Raw genomic sequence first — 23,223 nt, 5'->3', positions numbered from 1 at the left:
TTCAAATGGACTGGGGCAGAAGAATGCAAAAAGATGAGAACAAATTCTTTCGCATAAGAGATGTGGCCATGGATTGCGATGAAGTCATGGGCTAGCCTTCAACTACAACATATTCATACATCATGTGATATGGGATCGATCCATATGTAAAAGATTTCATCATTTCCGGAGAGCAAGATACGAAGCGTCACATGAAACAAGCTACCTAGAAGACATTATCGGGTAGAGGGGGGACACACACACACACGGGCAGCATGCAAAACTAGTAAGAGGCAACACCGTCGACCACACCAACATCGAATAAAGGATCCTTTTGGATAACATAGTAAAGCGCTCTCTCGTATATTCAAATTACCAAGAGTGAAAATGCAATTCTAGCGTATATGGAAACTTATTTGATACATAGGGCCCACGGCTGCGAATCAGAATATTACAAACCTGGTGGACCGGTGAATGACTAGCAAGAAAAAGGGGGGAGGGGAGGGAAAGGGGATGTTTGGCGTGGGTACATCATATACCGAAATATATGTGTGTGTGTGTGTGGGGGTGCATGTTTTGGTAAAGCTTCGTAGATTATTCCATTTCTGCAACAGGAAACCGAGATGGAGGAATTCGTGAGGGAAAGAAGCGAAGATGATGGAAGGAGAGTAGGAAGAAATGAGAAAACGTGCCCGTATGTAATAGTTACCACTCGCTTCTAGGCCTAATTCGAAGCACATGCCCTTCGCTGGAAGAGGGCTGACAGGAGTTGGTGCTAGAGTCCCGGATTTTTATTTATTTATTTATTCTTTTGACAACTCTTTGGGATTACGATGAGTGTGCTAAATGATTATTTTAAACGGATAGATAGAAGAGTTAAGTCGTAAAAGCAGTTAAAGCAGCCATCCCTTCATGGCTGCTTTAACTGCTTCATCGAAGTCACATCTGTTGCCTCCGAGTGCTCTTTAAACTTTGGGAACAAAAAAAAGTCGTCTGGTGCCAAATCTGGTATATAAGGAGGATTTTGTCAACTTCAAATCCCAGCAACGAAATTTTTGCCAATGCTGAACTGGTGCACTGAGTTTGCGCGTTTCCAGGCCTTACTCGTTTCATTATTATTATTTTTTTTTTTTATCTTGAACTTACCAATTGTGAATAACATCCTCAAAGTCTTAAAAAGAACTGTCACCGTGACTTTTCAAGTTATCTCAACCACGTCTTCAATGTAACTTGTAAACAAGCAACACTGTTGCACGTATACTAACCAGAAACACTTAGCTACTGTATTTCGAAACAAGTTCCAGCGATAAGCCGATGCCTTATCGCTGGAACTTGTTGCGCCACCTGCTGCTAAGATTATAAACTAAAAAGGCATTACTTTTCAGAGCGCTCTCGTAGGTAATAAACTTAATCATCTATTGCAGGAACTAAATGTTCCTAAACAACTCCGTGTCTTTCCTCCATCTGTCTTTTTCAACGTACCACCAATCAAGAAACATTACAAGCGTCGTGAACAGTTCTTACGAATACCGATGGTCTTTCAGGGCGAGTCCAGACTACTCCAGCAGTTATAAAAGAGCCAAATATAAAACCTCATAAATACCCTTTCATTAAGAATCGAGTTCGAACCGAGAACATTTCATTTTTGTGCATCCACCTCGTGACAAGAAACACAATATCAGTATATTAGCTACAATAAACGTTCACCCTATTGATATGAATGAAAAACAAAAAATAATTGCTCGATTTCTATTGGTCTCATTTTAATGAAATTGGGAGTAGCTCGACAAACCTTTCTAAAAGACCCAAATATAAAATAAGGCGAAAATCCATCCAATAGAAACCGAGTTATTACATGCGTACCAACGGACGGACAGATCGTTATTGAATAGTTGGTTACAGTTAGCGAATCAGATCGTGAGGCAATTAGGCTTAGCTGCACTCAACAACTAGAAGAAACCCATTAATAGAAATCGCAGATAAGTCAGAAAAAAGCTGTCGATGTAACCTTAGGTCAATAGGCGTCCGATCAGCATCATGGTGATTGTCGCAGACCGAGAAAACACTGAACTGGTTAGTCTTTAATGACTTCGTCAGGTTTTAAAACTGCGCGTGCTAATAAAATCATCATTGGGGCGGGCGCCAAAAACAAAGGGAGCGATTGGAGTGGTAGGGAAGGGGAGGGGGTGGGGGAAACCGCCAAGAACTCGGTCACAGGCGACAAGTTTACCGCTGCCAGTGTCGTCGTCAAATTGTGCACACAAACGCGCCTAGAATTGCATCCAATCTCATTACATTACATAACGCGCATAAGAATTGAGTGAAACGGAGGGGGGGAGAGGGGTGGGGGGACCCCGAACAGCATCCAATCAAACGACAATTTCCACCAGGATCACTCTCTCTCGGTCTCTTGTTGCCGAGCAATCAGAGAACGAAATCTTACGTTTTGGCGGACGAAGAACGAGATGGGGTGTCTCCGTACACACAATTCATCAGTGCTGCTACTCGGGTAAAGCTTCAGTTGTTACATCTATGAGCTGATGGGCTCGGGAGAGACGTCCCAATCCTAGCAGACTCGGGCGTCTATCCCCTTTCCAATCACTCCGCATGAGCCCGCAAACTGCTCCCTGCGCTCGAGCCGATCATTTTTCACCCCCGACTCTGGGCGTGTCAGTCAGTATTGTAGCAGTGAATCAGCAACACGTGCTCCCACTACTTTGCTTATTCGCCTTCCCCTCCACTTCTCCTCCTCCTCTTCAGTTGCCAAAATTATGCCCCGGAGAATAGAGAATGTGCAAAAATTCATAATTCTGTCACACGGCGCTGGTTTCGAGGCTAATTACGTGTCCTTCTCCTCCCTCTTAACAACGAGCTACGGTGTTAACGGGCAGGCTGTATTTTCCCCCGAATTGGCTTATCAATTATGGATGGAGAGGGATTGAGGACGAACAAGAAAACGAGCACTGGAAACAGCTACCAAAAACCCTCACGTGTGAGTTGGAGAAGGAAAATCCACGCTTTTTTTCCTTCTTTTATTATTATTTCTCTCTCTCTCTTTCCTAAACGGGAAGAAATAGTTGGATCGCAGCAATTTCATTTTTGAAAGTTTAATGGGATTTGGACAGGGAATAAAAGTGCATGGTGGAGTGGAAATTGCGCTTATATATTACAAATCAACAAGGGCGCTTGTAGAAATCAATATCGTGCCAACTGTATTTAATAAACCCAAAGAGAATCCATGTAAAGTCTTCGCAATATTTTGAAAATATAATTTTAATCGATCCTTTTATGAAAAAGTCTGAGAATTTTTACCAGCACTCCAATGGTCCATCTTGGTGTTGGTTGTTCTTTTATATAAAATTATTACTAATTATACCGCAGAATTAAATTAAAAGTTTTCGAAGTATTATGTTGAAAATACAGTTCTCGTGTTGAACTCGGTACGCCCTGACGTCATTGTTGACTCCTTGGGCAATGGATACATTCTAGCGCCATCTTTTGGGTAGTTTAAAATACCATTCCGATGGGAAGAATCTCATTATCAGAAAGCACCTTTTTATGCCCTCCGTGACAGCTATTTGGATAAGTCTATAACTGGAGGAATTTCTAAAGTCTTCTTCAATCGATGCTGTATTAGCCGATCACAGGAAGAGGAGGAATTTTACTGTATCTTTTAAAAATGATTGCCATTGAGGCAAGACTTCATTTCCCCACCCATAAACTTCGGGTGTACCACAGAATTAAATCAAAATACAATAAACAATTTAGGATACAGGTTTTCGAAATATTAGATTGAGAATAGAGTCCTCATGTTGAACTCAGTGACGGTCTGATGTCATTGTTGACGCCTTGGGCAATGGATACATTCTAGCGCTCTCTTTGTATAGTTTAAAATACCATTCCGATGGGAAGAATCTCATTATCAGAAAGCACCTTTTTATGGCTCTGCGACTGCTATTTGGATAAGCCCAGATTCAAGTCCCGTCTATAACTGGAGGAATTTCTAACGTCCTCTTTAATTGATGCTGTAGTTAGCAGACCTTTCTCCCCTTTGAATTATTCCATGTTCTCTTTCCCACACGGGGAATTTTGCTATCTCTTTTAAAAATCATTGCCATTGAGACAAGATCCAAATAAACATATGCAGTCGGGAAGCCAGAGCCAGCTTTCCACATCAGCATGTCCGGTCCTTGTCTAAGTCCGATTGGACCTAGACAAGGGCCAGATAGGCTCATATGGAAAGGCCGGATTTTTAGGGTTCTCCTTCCTATATGATTATACAGGAAGGAGAACTCTAAAAGCAAATAATGCAGTTGACAATTAAGCAGGCTGTTAGTCTAGCAACCATGTAAAAAGATTGCAACCTCATTACAGTAGTAATTAACCATCTCATTAATGACAGAACAGCATCATTTCGGTCCATGTACAAAAAAGCAACCCATAGATAATATATACCCGGATGTTTAAAAATATTTAAATATAACTCAGGCTTAATAAATAAGCCTAATGAGTTATATTTAGCCATCTAACATTTTATTGGTACCACCGTGTGCTATCCAGATAAGGTTTTTCTTAATTAGCATCTCTAATTAAAAATAAATAGCAGAGGTGCTAAAATATATTCGAGAAGTGTACAATTAACTGAGAACTGGAGTCCGATGGTATTTCTACTGTGCTCTTAAAGAACTTTAAATCAAATCCACCTATTTCCTGTTGAAATGGTGCCTAAAAATATCTCTTTCTAGCTCCATGGTCAATAGAAATAAAATAAAATAGAGGGTGGGACTGTTTGTGATGAAATATGAGTTGGGAATCGGTTAATGATATTCTATTGCAACTTTACAAATGATATATCCTTTCCAAAAAAGAATTTGTGAGGGGATGTTGTCCTTTTAGAAAACATTTATCAAAGTGGAGTCATGGATGGGATGTGTAGAGATGGAAATCGCTATCAAACTCCCCAATCTCCACACTCTCAAATCCTTTATTGATCTCTGTGGAAGTGAAAATTCTTCTGCTATGTTCCGAATTCCTACTGGTATCGCCATCTGGTGGAAAACCTCATTTACTTTCAAAATAAAGAATATTTAAATATATTTATAGCGTATATTTTTGTGTATCCTTTGTTTACGTCAAGCTGACATTGAAGGGATGCTACCGGGTCAGCCATTTTTTCTTTTTATTCTTCAAGAATAAAGGAAGAGTTAGGCCTAACTTTATTCTTTTTCATCCACGTTTTTCAGTTCTATTTGGAGTTTGGTCATAGATTACCGAAAGCGAATATAAATGTAGAAGATGAGCATCAGAGTCCTCTGGAAAGAGATAGCAAACAATTAAAAGATGGTAAGGAGGAGCTTCTGTCCTAAGAAGCTATTCTTAGGAGATAAACATGGCATTTTAGGCTTAACAACCTTAAAGTGTTGGTCATATTTTAGGCCTATTTTACAACACTAATTGCTATTGTCGTGTGACCATGACAACCACATTTATTTATTATTTTTTTCTTACTCTTTCCTACGCTACTTATTGTCCTCGAAGCGCGCGTGGACCTCGTTGAAAATTTCCGCATCTTAACGGCTCTAAAGAAAAGTCTTAATACTGTACCAAAAGACATCTTAGAAACTGTACCAAAAGACATCTTAGAAACTGTTCAAAGGCCATTAAGAAGACAAGAGTCTGTTGGTGCCAGCGGATTTAAAGGCAGAATTAAGAAATAGTTCTTTTCTGCCGGTGAAGTCCGTGTTAAAACGACCTGTTCGTCCTTACGAAATCGATTTAATTCCTTACTTATTTACTCCCCCCCCACACACACACCGCCCCACCCACCTCCGGTGTTCTTAATGTTAGGGAGGGAATCCAGAAAGGTTTAATTTGCACACAATACGTACCATATTTTGTAATGAACACTTTGCTGCTTTGAGTTTCTGGAACGCTGCTTTCAGAATGACTGCCATTTCCCGAATAACCGTGCACGTGATGGCGATACAAATTAATATGCGAGAGAGAGAGAGAGAGAGAGAGAGAGAGAGAGAGAGAGAGAGCTAAAGCGATGGGGAAATAGAATCCAGACGAAAGTTTTAAAATATGCTAAAAAGAGCTACTTATAAGGCTGTTCGTCTGCTTAACAGAAGCAGGCGTAAACTCTTAGAGCAATTTGCACAAAGTTTAATAATTGAAAGAGTGCATCTTGTGGTAATCAAATGGATTCGTGATTACAACTGCTTTCCATATTATATAGCAAATGGGTTTGGTTAAATAGACTCTCCTAATAAATACACGTTAAACTCCTTAACGCTTTCTTTATTCGATTAAATATGTCTTCCAGATTGTTCAGACGATACTTGTTATAAAGAATATTTGTTCGCGTATTTTTAATTTTATTTATTTATTGTCGAATAACTTAGTTAATGGAAACTTAATAAGATTACACTTTGTTTTTTGTAATGGCCATATTCGTTTGGTTCTTAAAAGCAGACGTACGGATTATAGTTATTAATAGTGACTATCGTCTGCTCTTCTTTTAAGGTTAATTTGTAATTACCAAGTATGATGTGGCTTTTCGTGTTTCTAATTCTTCTCTACGCGATGGAATAATGATTTTTAAACAGCGAATCAACATAACCTGAGCGAAAAAAAAAACTTTTTTTTTGTTTTAAACAGAGAGTAATTTTCGTAAACGTTGATTAGTTAAGAGTAATTAAATTTTTTCTTTCTTCTACTTTATTGGAAACGTTTAAAAATACTACTGTCCTGAAAAATCACTTGCCTTCCTTTATTCAAAAGACACCCATAATAGAAGTTTTAAAAAATATATATTTTTTTTGGAAAAGTTCAGAATCTTTTGGGGTAGGGAGGGGGAAGAATACTAACATTTTTATTTGTTCATTGAGAATAGGCGCTTCTAATGAAATTTCAAATTTACTAAGAAGAGTAATTCAACTTAAACATTTCATTAGTTTCTTCGTACCATGTGGTAGAACATAATGACAGTACTCGAGAGAGAGAGAGAGAGAGAGAGAGAGAGAGAGAGAGAGAGAGAGAGATGGAAAAAACCGTTTTCCGTTAAAGAAGTCTTTTTATATAACTGTAGTAAAAAATAAACGGCTAAGAGAGAGAGAGAAAAAAAAAACCGAGTACAAATCTATCTGCCAACACATTTGAATCGGGTCACCATCATTAATCATCTAGAGCCAGACGACGTTCTTTGCTGAAATATACATCTATAGACACGTGCGCCGCTTTCAATGTTCAGACGAGAACTTGAGCGCGAGCCACGAGCAAACGTTAACAATATAGGGCGCATGGCATCTTTGTGCGCCATAATATATTAATGAATGTCACGAGGGTATTTTTTTATGCCTAATTTCAATAAAAAAAGAAACGAAACGTATCTTTCTTTTGGTCGTAGATAAAAATCTATTGATAGTCACAAAAATGCTTTAAATTCACGGATTATTTAATAACTCTGCGCAACTTTGAATCCTGATTAATATTCCAGTTCCAACGACTTTATTTTATTATTATTTTTTTTAACGATGGATGGAATTATTTAAAAAAAAATTAAGTTCCAATAACAGTGATAGATTTTTCTCGTTCTGATGCAATAACAAAAATGAATGGCTTCTTTTCTTTATTTCTCCTCGAAGACTTGGAGGAATGATAAGAAGAGGGTTAAGAGAAGACAAAAATGAAACGGATTCTAATTGGGAATGCCAAGTTGTGCCGAATGAACGCTTTCTTATCGACTGACCTGCAAAGTTGGATCGCTGCAGGGGGGAGGGGGTCGAGCACGAGACAATAACGATAGCGAGTCACGCAGGGGACTCTTAATGAAGCAGAGCGAGTGTTAAGATTTCATTTAAGTACAACCGTTTGCTTCTCTAATGGGCCACTTATCTACGGGAGTCAGCCGAGGACAACGCGTACCGACTGTAAATATTTCGAAACGTCTTTATGAACCACTAATTGGAGAGTAATGGCGACAAGAGTCCACATGAACATCAACTAATACAACTTTTTTTTTTTTTTATATTCTTATCCCCCACCAACAAACCCACGAAAAAATAAGATTTGAATGTCTCAATTAAGTACTAATTAGACAGAAATATTGACAACTGTCTAGAAAAATCGGGTTTTTTTTTTTTAAACGCTTCCTACTGCTCTCAGATACCAGCTAATAAGGGCCGGGAAGAGATAGTAGGGGAACTCGAATAAAAGATCTGCAAATGACTAATTAACATCTTAATATTTCCAAACTCTTTGATACACAACTTCTGTCTCGTTGCAGCTAATTACATTACAAGCACTAGAAGGGAAGGATCGATAAAGTACATTGTAACCATAGTGACCACTCCTTCCCCTCCCTTTATTTATCTATTTTTTTTTTATTAACTATTTCCCTCCTTACTACCTCAAGTTGGTACGACTGCAGTTACAGCTCTCGTACAAAGACGATTAAGGCCATAATGCGCCTCGTGTACGTAAACTGTGCGTTATGAAGGTCGGTTCGTCTCTTTTTGGAGTATAAAACTTCGAGTATCTGTGGAATAACACTACTCCAGTGAAGCGTAGACGGTAATTTTCAGTGGAATGTAAATTAAAACAAACAAAAAAAAAAAAAAACTAGACTAACTGAAGGTGTGGTAAATTACTGAAAAGAATGTTTAAAAGCAGAATTGGTGGTCCGGGAGGGAAACTGATATTTTAATGTAAAATATAGGCTTTAGTTTCCATTGTCTACATGATTTATTAGCTTTGTATAATGTTTAATTTTGGGAGCATTATCATCATCTCTTACTATTGTTTTGTTAACCCAGTTATGCTCTTAATATTATCCAAATGACACAGAAAAAGTCATCAGATTGTTTCTAGGTTGGAGTGTTGTCAACACGCGAATACCTATGGCGATCTATGTCAAGGCAAACCTAATGACAGTCCACCCTACCCCCGAAGGTACATAGAAGGCTATCTAGAAGAGATCGCTTCAGTCTTTGACACACACGGTAAACAACCAGTGAGCCGATGTAACCATAACAATAAACAGTTACAGGTGCCCTCTGGTGGAGGTATGCTGCAATCTATTCCCCGGCATATAATTTAAGAATCTCTAAGTACAGGTTTAAACGTCTGACCGGAAGAAAAGAGCAGTTTCTTCATCTGCCTGCCACGTGTGTGAACTGTCAACCGAAACTTGCCTTGCAGGGTCACGTGGGTTGTCTGTAATAACTTCAAACAAGCATGGTGGCCGTGCTTATAAAACTACCGGAACTGACAGTTATCTGAGCTAGTGAGACGTTACCTGACTAGCCACGAGAAGAGATAAGATTATGTAATTGCGTTTTTATATTACTAGACATCCCCCTCCCCATCCCCTTTCATCTGTACCTTGAAATACGAAATTCAAAAGTAAACAGCGGAATCTTAAATAAGAAAAAAAAAAGGAGTAAAACGCCTACTCAGTAAACTTCCTGATTTATAAACAGAAGTAACAATGATCTTCAAGAAGTTCAGCTACTTCCAGAGCTACTACTGACCACCCTAACGACCCAAAATGGAGATACAGTAAGTCATCTTACAACGCCATCTGTAGTTTGTGCTATTATCGACACGCTACCCGATGTTATCAGCATAATGGGAACATTTTTTTTTTTTTTTTGGAAATTTCTCGCATTCACGAATTTTCAATAACTCACAAGAAATGTATTTTCTTAATAATGCGTTTATTTATTTATATCTTGAGTGACTAATAGTGGAACAGATTGTAGGTTGCAAAACCAGCTACCTGGTTCAAAGTCCTGAGAATGTCTCATTGAGCCTACTAAAAAAATCGAAATGCATTAATGATTTTTTAGTTTTATTATTATTTTTCTCGTGTTAATATCTTTAATTTTCTTGATTGTCCCTAGATGGAGTGTTCATTACTGTTTACAGAAACAAAAAGCAAGGGTTAAAAAATAGTCTAATAATAAAAAACTGCACGTCAGGTGTTCGAATTTTTATGACGTCACAAAATCAAGATGGCGGCATCAGCAAGCGTTACTTGAAAGATTCGTCTGGGCTAAGGGATAAGACGTTTACAATTAAAAAAAAGATGGGTTTTTTTCCAATATTAAAAACATCCTTTATTAATATGGAAATCGTATTGTTTTAATATTAGCGCAGACGAACCTTTCAAGTAACGTCTGCTACTGCCGCCATCTTGATTTCCTGCCTCTAGCAGGCTATTCGGTCCATTATTCGTGGAGCTGTATTTTTTTTAAAGGAATTTTACAGCTTAGAAAAAAAAAAATAGACAATTGAATGCCTTTTAATAAAATTTAATATAGTTTTTAAAATGGAAACTGGAAATGACACCATGGAAATATTAAAATTAAAAAAAATCTGTAGGAAACAGTTACAAAACTTGCAGCAATATGATTATCTATGAGCAATTAGATGGCGAACACCCATTTAGAGAATTGTTTTTCTTTTTTTTTAGAGGAGAGTAATCTTGGCCAAAGCGTGAACAAGATCGGTTTCAGTAATAGCCATATAACGATTATTTCAGAAGCTCGTTTCAACTCTTCCGTTCTTAATATTTATCCAAACAATACGCTAATCGTTTTGGTTTCTGTTCGCTTATTACATCATTGGCTTCGCTGGCTGTTTTTATTCACTTTCGACCATTTGCCCAACACCCATAAAGGAAATTCAATCAGTACTTTCACTTGTGCATGTTTCTACTGTAAATGGGTGATAAAGGGGACATTAGTGGTAAAAACCATTAAGAACCAAACGAAACTAGATGTTCCGGAATCGTCTGGCGGTATTCTTTTCGCGTCAGTAAGTATCATCGCCATCATTGCAACCCCCACCTTCCTTCCCCCCTCCCTTCTTTCCCCATCCAACGTATCATTAGAGGAAATTACCGCTACACACTGAGAGTGACGAGTGCCCTGTAAACAAATAGAGTTCGAAGCTACAAAGAATCATGACCGACACAGCCGAGGATAGATGATAATAGCATATAAACTCGTCATTATAGCCCCCCTAATGGTGATGACATATCGTTTTGATAAAAGAAAAAGAAAAAAAATCCTCCCAGCGGTGAGCACAGACCTTTGATATGGTGGAAAATAAATATTACCGAGCTTTAACACAACTATCCCGAGTTTTCATAACGAACTTGAGTAGAAATCTATTTTCATTTGTGTGTCGGCTGCCATTTCGGGTTGCCATAGTAATTTCGCAGACGAAATCATGTACATTAGATCACGCGCGAACTGTAAGCGCGAGCTCCAATTCGTTTGGAATTGCAAATACTATAATTTTTAATGTACATTATCGTTAAATGCGTGTATTTTTTTTTCTCTCGGCCACCAGGGGGCATTTGTTACCCCCTTTTTTTTTTTCGAATAAATGTTTGTCATAAAATTATGAACTATCGCCGCTTCGTATCCACTCACGTACAATAATTATGTGGCGTGTTCCTTCCGACAGATTGTTGGTACAACGGTGACAGCGAAAGCAAGCGAAAAAAAAAAAAAAAGGAAAAATGAAAGAAGAAAGGACGAAAGATAAAAAAAAAAAAAAACGTAAGGCACGTTCAAATACGGCGTTCATTGAGTATTTTCTTCGTTGTGATCTCCGGGCCACGGAACCGCTTAAGTTAAGAAGCAGCGCCGACCACGAGAGCATTGTTTCTCGTGCGCGTTAAGGCTCGCCATTGATCCAGAGAAGTGACGGGCAAGTAGCGGCCGGGCGAACGCCAACAAATGGAAAGGATATTTTGGTAATCCAGGCCGCAGATGGCTTGACTCTAACTGAGATGCAATTAATAATGCACGCTGCACGAGCAGTTTCGGACAGTGCTGGGGATGGCAGCGAGTCAATTAGTGACCGTGGACACAGTTACCGATGTAAAAGTGCTCTTACTTTAGCTATTAATAGCCCGGATTAAATATTTAACTTAAAGCAGAAGAGGTAGCGCATCTCAAATACAAGTCCCCGTACATCTTCCATTCTCTTAAACGTGTGGCTTGTACGTCAATTGAACGCGGGTGTATTGTAATCTACCTGGCGATATTAGATTTAAAAAAAAAAAAAGCTGAAGTAAAACCGATTGGTAACGAAAACTCGACACGGAAATGACGTCATTTGCGCCATTTCCGTTCGCGTAATTTCTGTTTCAAATTGGTTTTACTTCAGTCCGAAATTTAGTAGATGTAGCCAAAGATGTTTTCACATCAAAAAAGGGGTTGGGGGGGGGCATAGGAAGACAGAGAGAAAAAGAAAATAGAATCGGAAATGCCGTTACGTCTACTTTTACGTCAATCGCGTGCATCGATCCCATCCCCTAAATTGGATCTATTTCTTTCATCCTCGCACTCTCTTTAACGGTGATTGTCATTATTCAGATACCTTTTAGAAATGAATATTTTAAAAGAAAGAAAACCCTTTCGAGTAGATGTAGGTCAGAAGAAACTATTAAATCCTTGCAAGGTAACTTGGAGTTTCACACTGGCGGGCACGCAACCCGTATATCTTACGGGCATCGCAGACAGAGTTGTTCAACTTAACCCTGAACGCGTTTTCCAAGTACAGAAACTGGATTAGCGCCTTCGGCACGATGTCGTTAGCACATGCTGAAACCTGTTGGCAACAAACAAACCTTCTCGCGCAGATCCAGAAAGAAAGAAAGAAAAAAAAAAATACGTGGAAAGTTGCATTTTTAGCCGTAGGCTGTCTCATACTTAGGAAAGTTCACTAGAACACCACCTGGCGGTACTGTTTGCAACAATTTGAATTGATTATTTGTAATTTACTTTGAATTCACAGGTATATACTACACCTCGACAAAAGTATTGGGGGGTCACATTTTATTTATTTAGGATCGCGTTAAAACTCGTTCAAATTCCAAGTACAAAGAGAGAGGGGGGTGGGGTAGAGTGCAAACAAACAATCCGGTGTACTAGTTTCTAAATATACACCCTACCTGTCCCTCGATAATAAATCGGTGTGCTATTAATCACCTGAATAAGACGCAGTATCCCATCATTCATCTTCGCTCATTACTAGCAGTCACTTTTAACTACTCGTCTCCAAGGATATAATTGTTTCTTTTCTAAAAAAAAAAAAAAAAAAAAAAATAGTTTGTCGGTAGGGGGCGATAGTTTAAATGAAGTGCGTAGAAAGAAATAACGATAACATCGTGAATCTCTACTCGGATATTCCTCTATGGCTGTTGATAGCTACTTGTTACGGCTTGCGTGCTACAACTGTCTTAGCGCGTGCTTCGTGTTTGTGTCTCCTTCTAGGCTGACGAATCTATTTTTAGGTCCCTCTCTGGTTCTTCTGCTGTGTGTGTGTGTGTACATAGGAAAAGGGGTAATTTATTTCCACGTGCGTCAGAACACTTTTCATGAGCGTGTTAGTAAACACTGTTCCTTTTGAGGATGGTTCTCCTCTCTCTCTCTCTCGGCACTTGAAGCTATATTAGAGATGGAAACAGTCCATTTTTAGGAGTGCAGAGACAGAAAATATTTCTTTTAAACAGACTGATCTGTTAAGTAATTAGGACAGTTTCACTTGAACAACACAAACAGATAGCGCATTTCCTCCAGGAAGGAGGAGAAGAAGAAAATGTTCTACCCGTTCCCTTTTTATCCGCACAGTTTATGAGAAAAAGATTGTCTGCTTTTCGGGATGAAAATCAAGCAACATTTCAGTTTCCAGGATGAAAAATCCATCTTGTTTCAGCGCTGTAAATTTTTGCTATTTTTTGGGATGAAAAACCACAAACCCTCTCCAAAGACTGACTGACTCGCCCACAGCGTGAAAATTCTCCCCCTCCCCAAATGCTGTATTTGTTACGAAACGCACTCTGGGAATTTATAATAAAATTCAAGTGAGAATTAAACACTTTTGAATTTCGATTTCTAGTCTTAAATGTTTCAAAACATATTCTGATTATAATGTCTTTTCGTTTGACTTTGACTTGAAAACGAGACTGAAAACAGGTTCGAAACGGTCTAATAATGATGCAGGACCGTTGAATTAATTGAATCTCTTGAGATTATTTCTTAGAACCAATAAACGAAGAATTTGTTCAATATTTAAGTGGAGAGAAGCGTTTAATTTTAACTTAAAATTTAATACCACAAGTTTCCTTAGTCCAGACGGGATTCCAATCGGTTTTTCCACAACAGTATCTTATTTGTATTGTATTATAAGCTGCTATTCATATCTGTGAGGAGGAAAACTCCAATTTCCATCTAACTAGCACCAAAGGGACTATATCTTTATTTAAGAATCTTCAATCTTGAAGTTTTATATCATAATTCCCAGAGGAGTTACATCATGGTCAATTTTGCTCTTTGAAATTAGATATTTTCATCTAAAGATCGATTAATAACTACCTTTCAAACGAAACAATCTTTAACTCTCTAAGGTTTTCTTTTTTTTGGCAGTTCTTACTACAAAGATTGATTCAGAGATCTTATTCAAACATTGATTCAAAGGAATCAAAAATAAACACTTTCATAAGATTGGAAAAACATAAAAGTAGCTGTCCAGATTAATCTCTAATACATCGACAGAAAAAGAAAACACCCAATAGATATAAAAGAAAAAGAAAGAAAAAATTGTATTACCAAACTTCATGCACTCAACTTTTGACAAGAAGATGACATATTGGAAAATAAAATGGCATTTCAAAGAACACATGACCAAAAATTACCGCTGTTGCTTGGCCATGGGGAGGTAACGCAAATATAATTTGGAGAGAGAATACGATTGGTCCACCATTCCGCTAACACCACCGTACCCCAGGGAAGAGCCATCTGTGTGTGTGTGTGTCTATCCCTCCCTCTCTTCTCTCCGACAAGATGTTGTCATGTTGTCACATGAAATTTCAATAACACCATCACCGTTGGGATCATATAACGGCTCTATTATAGCCAACTATAGCTGTCAGGACATCAAATAAACCCAGTGGAGATGTGCAGCTACTTGGGAGCAAACACTGTCGCTTCATTCATTGTTGATTGAACCCAGTAAGGCAATGGCTGCTTTCATGGCAGCCATCACTATTACTCTCGCACCAGTCATCGGAAAAGAGATACCGCAAGAGGTTACAACGCGAAAGCGAATACTATCAAAATAAATAGATATTTAAAAAGACGAAAACTTGAGTAAATATTTGCCAACAAAGTCCTGTTTTTAAAATATTTCTTTTCTATATTCCCTCCTTTTGAAAAATCCTCTCTTTCAAGAAGAGACACAGCGCCGATTCTTTAATAGGAGAGGAGGAAGCGGCCCCCTCCCATAAAATATACACAAACCAGCATCTCGGATTGCGAAATCAGTGCCACCTGGCGTTTAAGTTATGGTCTGTGAGAGATAAGGAAAAACTCGAAGTGCAATGTTTTTGATTTCAATGTGCAAATTGTGTCTTTTGGCGATATTCTTGAATCTTTTGGCTGTCGATTTGTCTTTTGGCGATATTCTTGAATCTTTTGGCTGTCGATTTGTCTTTTGGCGATATTCTTGAATCTTTTGGCTGTCGATTTGTCGTTTGGTCCCTATAAAAAATATTCCACCGACTAGCAAATTCGTGGTCAGTGCAATATGGATGGCTCCTTGCAGAGAAAAGCCAAATTGGTGTACCAATTTCAAAGGCAGCGACAGAAAAGGTTACTCTAAGTACTCAAGGATGAGTTTTTCTTAGTGAACGGCACTAGAACTGCTGTATGGATCGCTTCTGTGAATGTTGCCTACAGCAAATGACAGACCACACCATTTGTCTCCACTGTTGGCCATTTGACGCTCACTTACACCCAAGTGTCGAAAGCCTCGACGAGTCTTTGTGACTTCCAGTAAGCATCAAATGTCTCGGAATGTGTAGATGGGGAAGCTGTAGACTCCACCAGGAAAAATACACTCTCCACCCCTTAGTTTTTGTAATCCTACAGTGTTTCCTTTGTTTCTAAACTCTCACTCGCTCTTTCTCTCCTCCCCTTTTCTATTATGGCGGGCGTTACCGGAGGTAAACCAACAGAAATTTGCTCCGATGCCACCATTACTCAGCGTTCTCAACTACGGAGGAGGTATCGGGACTCGCGAAGAAACTGACATTCCCTCCATATTACTACGACCATATAACTTGTTTTCTCTGAACTGCACACGATATTTGTGAAACACGCCCGCACGAGCGAAGAGAGGCAGCGCTACCCAGTACGGTCTTCGGGATCGTGTAACCGAGTTTAGATTCCATTTCATCTCCGAAGTTATAGGGAGGAGCTTGCTCCAATGCGTTTCTATGGTGACATGTTGATGGATGAAGAGGATGGTTATTGCTATAACTCGGCTGTCTCTCTTCTGAAGAAGCATGACAATGATTCATCCATCCTTCCTGCTATAGCTTGCTTTTTTTTCTTCTTCTTCTTCTTCTGCGCGCGAAGAATATGAACATAAAGGATGGACAGAGCGAATGGGATATATATATATCTGAGTTTGATTTAAAAATGAAAAAACGCCCATCTGATTTCGTCTTTTCGTATATTGTTTACTAAACCAAAATTTATCTTAAAATGCAAATGTGAGTGGCAGCTAAGGGATCGATCGATCGAACTAATGTCGGCTAAAGTCTTCGCCAATTCTAAGAAAAAATCCATGGCAGCTAAATTGTCGGCGGGTTACTGGATTTTCCAGACGCTGATGGTTGCCAACTCGTATTTGTAACTTAGTCATCTTCGGGTATTAATGTTTAACAGACAGCTTTGTGGTTGCCCAAGCGTTTAAGATTTTCCAGAACAGATTATTCTTGAGGCAAATGTCTGTAGTTTGCAAAATGTAAACACTCGATTTTCTGGGAGGAAAAACCCTAATCCATCTGAGCCACTTCTTACAAGGCCTTCTTAAAATTTATTTGGTATTGGTGAATCGAAATATTATTATAGAGAAAAGTTTGCTTCGATTTGTTTCTATGATGACACGTTGCTGGATAAATCCGGTAATGGCCACATGACATCAAAACTAAAGAACTGAAATAGACTCTGACAGGACACAGCTCGAAGAAAGGACATGACGACAGATGGACTAAGGAAAATAACAGAATGGTATCCAAGAGGAGCTAAAAGAAAACCAGGAAGACAACAACGGAGGTGGACAGATGGAATTCAAGAGTTCGTGGGCAGTAAATGGATGGCCATTGCACAGAACGGAAGGAACTGGAAAGACTCATCCTACAGTGGATTGAAAATGGCTGCTGATGATGATGATGATGGCCACGTGGAGGTCAGAGGAGTTTTTAAAATAGATGGAATACAAAGACAGCACAATATTTAGCAGTCACGCGAGCTATAACCGCGTTGCGTTACTTTTCAGAACTAGTATTGAAAATCCTTTCACACGTCTTGTTAAATTAAACTTCAATTCAAATAAGACGAAAGAAGAATAAATTAGTGGACGTGTCTCCACTTCATCTAAATCCATAATAACAGTGAATTAATCCAGCATATCCACCACGTAAATCAACAGTGTTATCGCCAGTCATACCTCGCTATTGTTCCATAACTGTATTTAGATTCAAAGTGCAAAGAACTGGGGCCATCCATCTATTCCAACGTTTAGCCAAGCAATTAAGTTTCAGTGGGTCGGTAACCTCGTTATTTTAGCTTTGAAATTGTCAGCGAGAACGAATGGGAGATTTGAGCGAGTCATTAGTTTTACGATGGCCGACTCTTAAGATGGGCACAATGATTACGAAGACAAGTTGAAAGTGAAAACAACTCCATCAGGCCTTAAAATGAATTACTCTTTCAATCGAGCCCGTGCAGCGAGAAAGGAAAGTAGGAAGAAAGAAGAAAACATTCTGTATATCCTAGCCTCATCATAACCCACCCTTTTGGTAAGGCACGGAGTTATCTATCGTCAGTACTGACACCGCCATCCAAACATTTCCTACATCTGTTATTTATAACCCCCCCTTCTGATGTCCCCTTGGCACTCCTCCACTGATAAAAGGGATACAAGTACAGTCAGCTGGAAATTAGGTTCGCTATCTATTTAGGTGAAGAGTACTAATAGGAACGCACCATCTGGCGTTTCGACTAACTTCCTGGGTGTGGGTACACTTTTATTGGGAATTCAATATTATCTCTCTCTGCAAGCAAAAACAAACGAAGGCAGCTTTTCCCTCTCACATTGCAGATTTGCAATAGTAAAGTCAACAAACACGTTCTGTCTACGTTCACTTCGAGTTGCTGAAGCAAGCTTTATGAAAGAACGCCATTCATTTTAATAAGTGAAATGCGTGTGTTGGTCAGGCTTACAAAATCTGTGACGTTTGAAACAAAGCAATTAAATTAAAAAAAGAAAAAAAAAAAAACGTGAGGTACTTGGTTTTATGTGAAATATCCTTCGCGTTTCTTTTATTTTGATTTGTATACATTGATTACGAAATAACAATGGAATGTAACGAAAATGCGAGACGAAAAAAGAAAAATGTTGACACGTATTGTTGCAGTCAATATGACAAAACTTGTATTGTTGCAATCATACTGTTCAACAAATGGGTAATTAGATTATTGGCTTGGATCTTGTTCCTCTGGCGGAAGACGCGGATGACGTCACTTCCGTGATGCATTTTTCGTGACCGATCAGATTTACTCGGTTGTAGGTGCCCTCAATGATGTTTCACATAAAAAAAATGAGATTTTCTGCTTATACTCCCAGACGACAACATGGTCAAAGAAGTTCAGAAGACAGATACAAGAACCAGCACCGTATTTAGCAGTCAATCGAGCTAGAAACACAGTCACTCAAAGAAAGTTTATTTATGCACTCTCGTGACTGACCACTCGAGTACGTCGACGTTACGTGCTCAGAACAGAGTTAGTTGGTCTCGGAATTTAAGTTAGCTAATTTTCTCCTCAAAGAACTGAGTAGCAGTCATATTTTCCAGTTTATAAAGTGCAGATCTTTAATTAAATGTTATCGTTGAGAGAAAGAGAGGATATACGCTAGCCTACCAAAAGTATTCGGACACATTACTCCTTCAGTATTTGATTATACTTCAGAGAGAATGAGGAAAGAAGATTATTGGAAGTTTCCCATCATGACTTTGATCACTTTCTACAAAACAAACAGTCTGATTTTAACAAACAGATTCTGCAGCAGGACAGAAGATACCGAAACTTTTGAAAGAACTGTTTCGTGGATAGTTTCAACGGCTAATGCGCCTCCCCCCCACGACAGGGACTGCATATCCTTTATACAGAGTGGTTTTTCATTGCTAAAAATTAGGCAGACTAATCACAGAATACACGCAGTGAAAAGACTAATACATTTACGTCTCATGACCTTAGTTTCCTTGGTGCAAAAGATAAAAAAAAATAATAATTTTTCGGATTTGTTTTTTATTTATTTTTTTGCCATAAGGGGGATGGCCAAATTATAATATTGGCACGAATCAAACACCGATACCAACTGCGCAACAGGCAACCGAAGCAAAGCTGATGGCACACGCCAATTCCACAGCGCCTCAGAGACATCACCATCGCTTCATTAGCGGACAGAGATAAGACATTCCTTATTATCCGAAAGAAAGGAGGGATTGAAGGGAGGGAGGAAAGAAGACGACGCAAAATTTAGCCGCCGCTTCCAAAGTCGCAGAAAACTTCTCAAGTAGTTAAGAAAACAAAACCGCATAACGACAACGCGTCCGTGTAAATGTGTCGCCAAGAGAAACATCTCGTCCCCAGTGAATAATCATTAGAACACCTCTGGACTGAGACTAAGTGTACTTTCACTAGATCAGCACACACTATCGGAGCCACTGATTGAGAATCGATGTCAAAATCACCATTTACTCGCGAGGCTCTGATGTTGCTAAAAACAAGAACGTGACGTTTAGCTGTACAGCATTTTCGAAAACGCGCGCACTCTTCCCCACCACCACCCCCAAAACGAACAACCGCCATCCTCTCTCAGCCAGTCAGTGTTTCTTTTCTCTCTCTCTCTCTCTCTCTCTCTCTCTCTCCCCGTCAGTCAGTCCGTTGGTCCGTCCGTTCGTCCGGGCAGCAGCAGCAGACGACATTAGCGAAAGCGTATTTTCAGCAGCAAATCTCTCATCTCGTTAATGTAAGTATTGATTTCGTTCGCCAAGACTGTTATTAGATTCCTGTTGTCACCGAGGATAAGCCACAGTTGTAGCGCAGAATGGCTCAGGCATACCAAGTTAATTGCTGCAGGGAGTTTTCTCCTATGATTATATAACCGACTAATGGAATAAGGTCCGGAGAAATGGATATCACAACGACTAGATAAATTAGAACCGTCCGCTGCTATTCCATTCTGTAATTACGTGAAGATACAGTGTCGGATCTTCCGCGCTAGTGTGTTCTTGATTAAGTCTATATGCACGCAAGAGGTAATTACTAATAGGGAAAAATTAGTTTAGAGCAATTACACAAGATCCAATCTTCCTGTTTTAAACAAGTGCGTGTCTCAGGAGCAGGAATGTGGAAACGAAATGTAGAAGAACGCCAAGGATCGCGTGCCACTAGCTAAGTACTGTACTTCGTGCAAAAGTTTGTGTCATTTGTTACGAACATGAAAGGGAGGGGGGGTGTAGAGAGAGAGAGAGGGGTTGATACTGCTTCTGTATAATGGGAACGGTAACGGGGCATTCATTTTCGCAGTGCTGAAAAGGAATACCTTCTCTACCCTCCCCCCCAAACACCGATCTTCTCCCTCCATTTTGTTTCGAATGAGCACGTGAGAGAGGAATTATGGATGAGATATGAAGATGACTTTATTGTTTCAAGTGGCAGAAAAAAATCTATCGAAAAATACGCGTCTGTTTTTTTTTTTTTTTTTTGGTTTACCAACAGTTATCTTCTGCTTACCTTTTCTTCGATTTTAACCAAACGACGGGGTGATCAGCTGATACTAGAGGTGGCTGTACGCTTTTGTGAAATTGTAACCTTTGGATGCGAGAGTTTCTGACGTTTAGCATTTCGAGTACTGATACAGGAAGGATGTCAAAGAGACATTTGAAGAGAATTAACGTAAAAGGATACCCATAGAAACTGCTGAGCTCTGATAATAGCAAAAACGTGCTCATCTACAAAATCGGAAAAATCATCGTTACAAATGTCTGGATATTAAAAGAAAATGCGGTTATAATCGAACACGGGTACTATTTTGCCGGCGTGTTCCTTTTGCTTGAATCTGTCCCGAAGTATTGGCGTGAACTAACCTAACCTTTTATTCACTAGCCAAAAATGTGTCTATTAAAAACCCACACTTCTTTTGCTTGAATCTGTCCCAAATTCGACCACACTCGCTAACTCGAATGTACCCATGTTCTGGAGTTCAGCCGAAAATGCCTCAAACTATGTGAAACAGATCCAATTCATTAAAGATTGTCTTCCGACAACATCCAAATCAACTTTCTCAACTGCATAAGCCACATTCTGACTAGATATCGCCATGGTCACTTTGAATAGACAGGAATAGGCAAGATAATCCCGCTCCAAATCAGCTATGATTTCTAGCTGCATAAGTTTCCAAAGGATTAAAACCCCTCGTGAAACAGAACACTATTAATCTGTATCCAAGTCGCCTCCATAACCCCATATACTGCTAATTCTCTTCTGTGCTCCCCCTTCTTTATATTTAAAAATCTTTTCCTTGTGATTATTATCTAATTATCAACTGTATTGTAAGTCCTTTATGGCTACGAGGTCCTCTTATAAAATGCTCTAAAATAAGGGGAAAAAAATGGCAAAGCATGACGTCATCCTCTTCAAAAATACGAAAACAAATCATAGCATTTCCTTCCTGGAGTACGGCGTGTTCTTGGCCTCTGCAGTACTTCCTAATAAGGGAAAGTCCTATTACACAAGAGACTGCCAGTTTCGAGAATGGAAAAAAGGGGGGAAAAATCTTCAGGAAAACTGTGAATTGTCAATTAAATTCTTAACAGGGGCACAGTGGCTTCGGCATTAGTAAAGCCCATAATTAATCTGTGTCATAGACCTGGTATGACTAAGCCTTAGTCAGCCCCCACTGCCAATACAATCTGGGCTGAGAGGAGGTGCACTTATATGACGGGGATAGGTCCCATCAGACATGGAATCACTGCAAACTCTCATTTACACTCGATCCTCTTCTTCTCCTCCTCCTCTCCCCCCCCGCTCCAACACACAACCTCCCTTAGACTCATTATTATGCACCTCGAATCGAAATACAAAATTAGCATCTGTTGGAGATTGGAACCCTCCTAGAATGCAGCACCCTTTCGGTACATCTAAGGGCTCTCCATTACGTAACACTTTTTTTAAACTCCAGACAACATACAGCGCCACCCATCGGTAGCGTGTTGAAGGACGTTTAATGAGTACAAAAGATTTTACGTCACCAATCTTCACCAAAAACAAACCATGGTGTTTTGGACCAAACGTTCATATTTATGTCAATCCCCAAGTTGCGATAGTATCCTGGGATGGACCTTGCAAAAATTCTTGGATACCGCTAGTTTTCGCAATAGCCGACCTTCCAGTATTGAATAGAATGATCCAGCCCTGGTAGGAGACGATTGTCTTTGTGGGGAAGAGGGCAAAAGCGAAATTGGACTTCGAAAATCAAATATCCTGTGATAAACAGGCTAACAATTATTGAGAAACACGTCCGTGACCAATTCTCTATTCAAACGTTGATTCAGGTGGTAAGACATAGTCCAAACACCTGAATCAACACAAAAACCTTTATGCAATGACAATGTACTAAATGACAGATGAATATATGATTACGAATTAACATCCTGGTCTTTTCAAGACGACTCCTACATGTGCTTAAAGCAAATACCAGCTGCCCTGTACATATCCAGCTAATTGAATACCGTATTTTCACTTATGAGAACCACGGTGGGTCTCATCTATGCGTATGCCCCCTCAAGCGACGGCCGAGACGACTACTCCACTCACCAACCCCTCCGCACTAAAATCCTGCTAATAATGTTTATTGAAGAACAAAGCTATTTGTCAATAGCTGAAACCGCATAAAGAAATACATAATTATAGACATTACGACGCGAATAAATTTGATGACGTCATTAGACCAAAAGACATAAGCATTGTTTAGTTTAATCAGACGATAAAAAACTTTTTCTAAACAATAAAAACGCATTATACTACGCAACAATGTATAGATTTTAATGGACGCTATCGAATTTGAAGTACTGCCATCGAATTTAAAAAA

General features: G+C 39.2%; 1 protein-coding gene across 1 annotated transcript in view; it reads right to left on the bottom strand.

Moving 5' to 3' along the window:
• Positions 1-23,223, bottom strand: part of LOC150089898 (TOX high mobility group box family member 3-like) — a 284,523-nt gene that overhangs the window by 234,647 nt on the left and 26,653 nt on the right. The window lies entirely within an intron of this gene.

Source organism: Mastigoproctus giganteus, chromosome 2 (assembly GCF_048544385.1).
Source record: "Mastigoproctus giganteus isolate SK-2022 chromosome 2, ASM4854438v1, whole genome shotgun sequence".
NCBI lineage: Eukaryota > Metazoa > Arthropoda > Arachnida > Uropygi > Thelyphonidae > Mastigoproctus > Mastigoproctus giganteus.
This window is presented reverse-complemented; position numbering and strand designations above follow the sequence as displayed.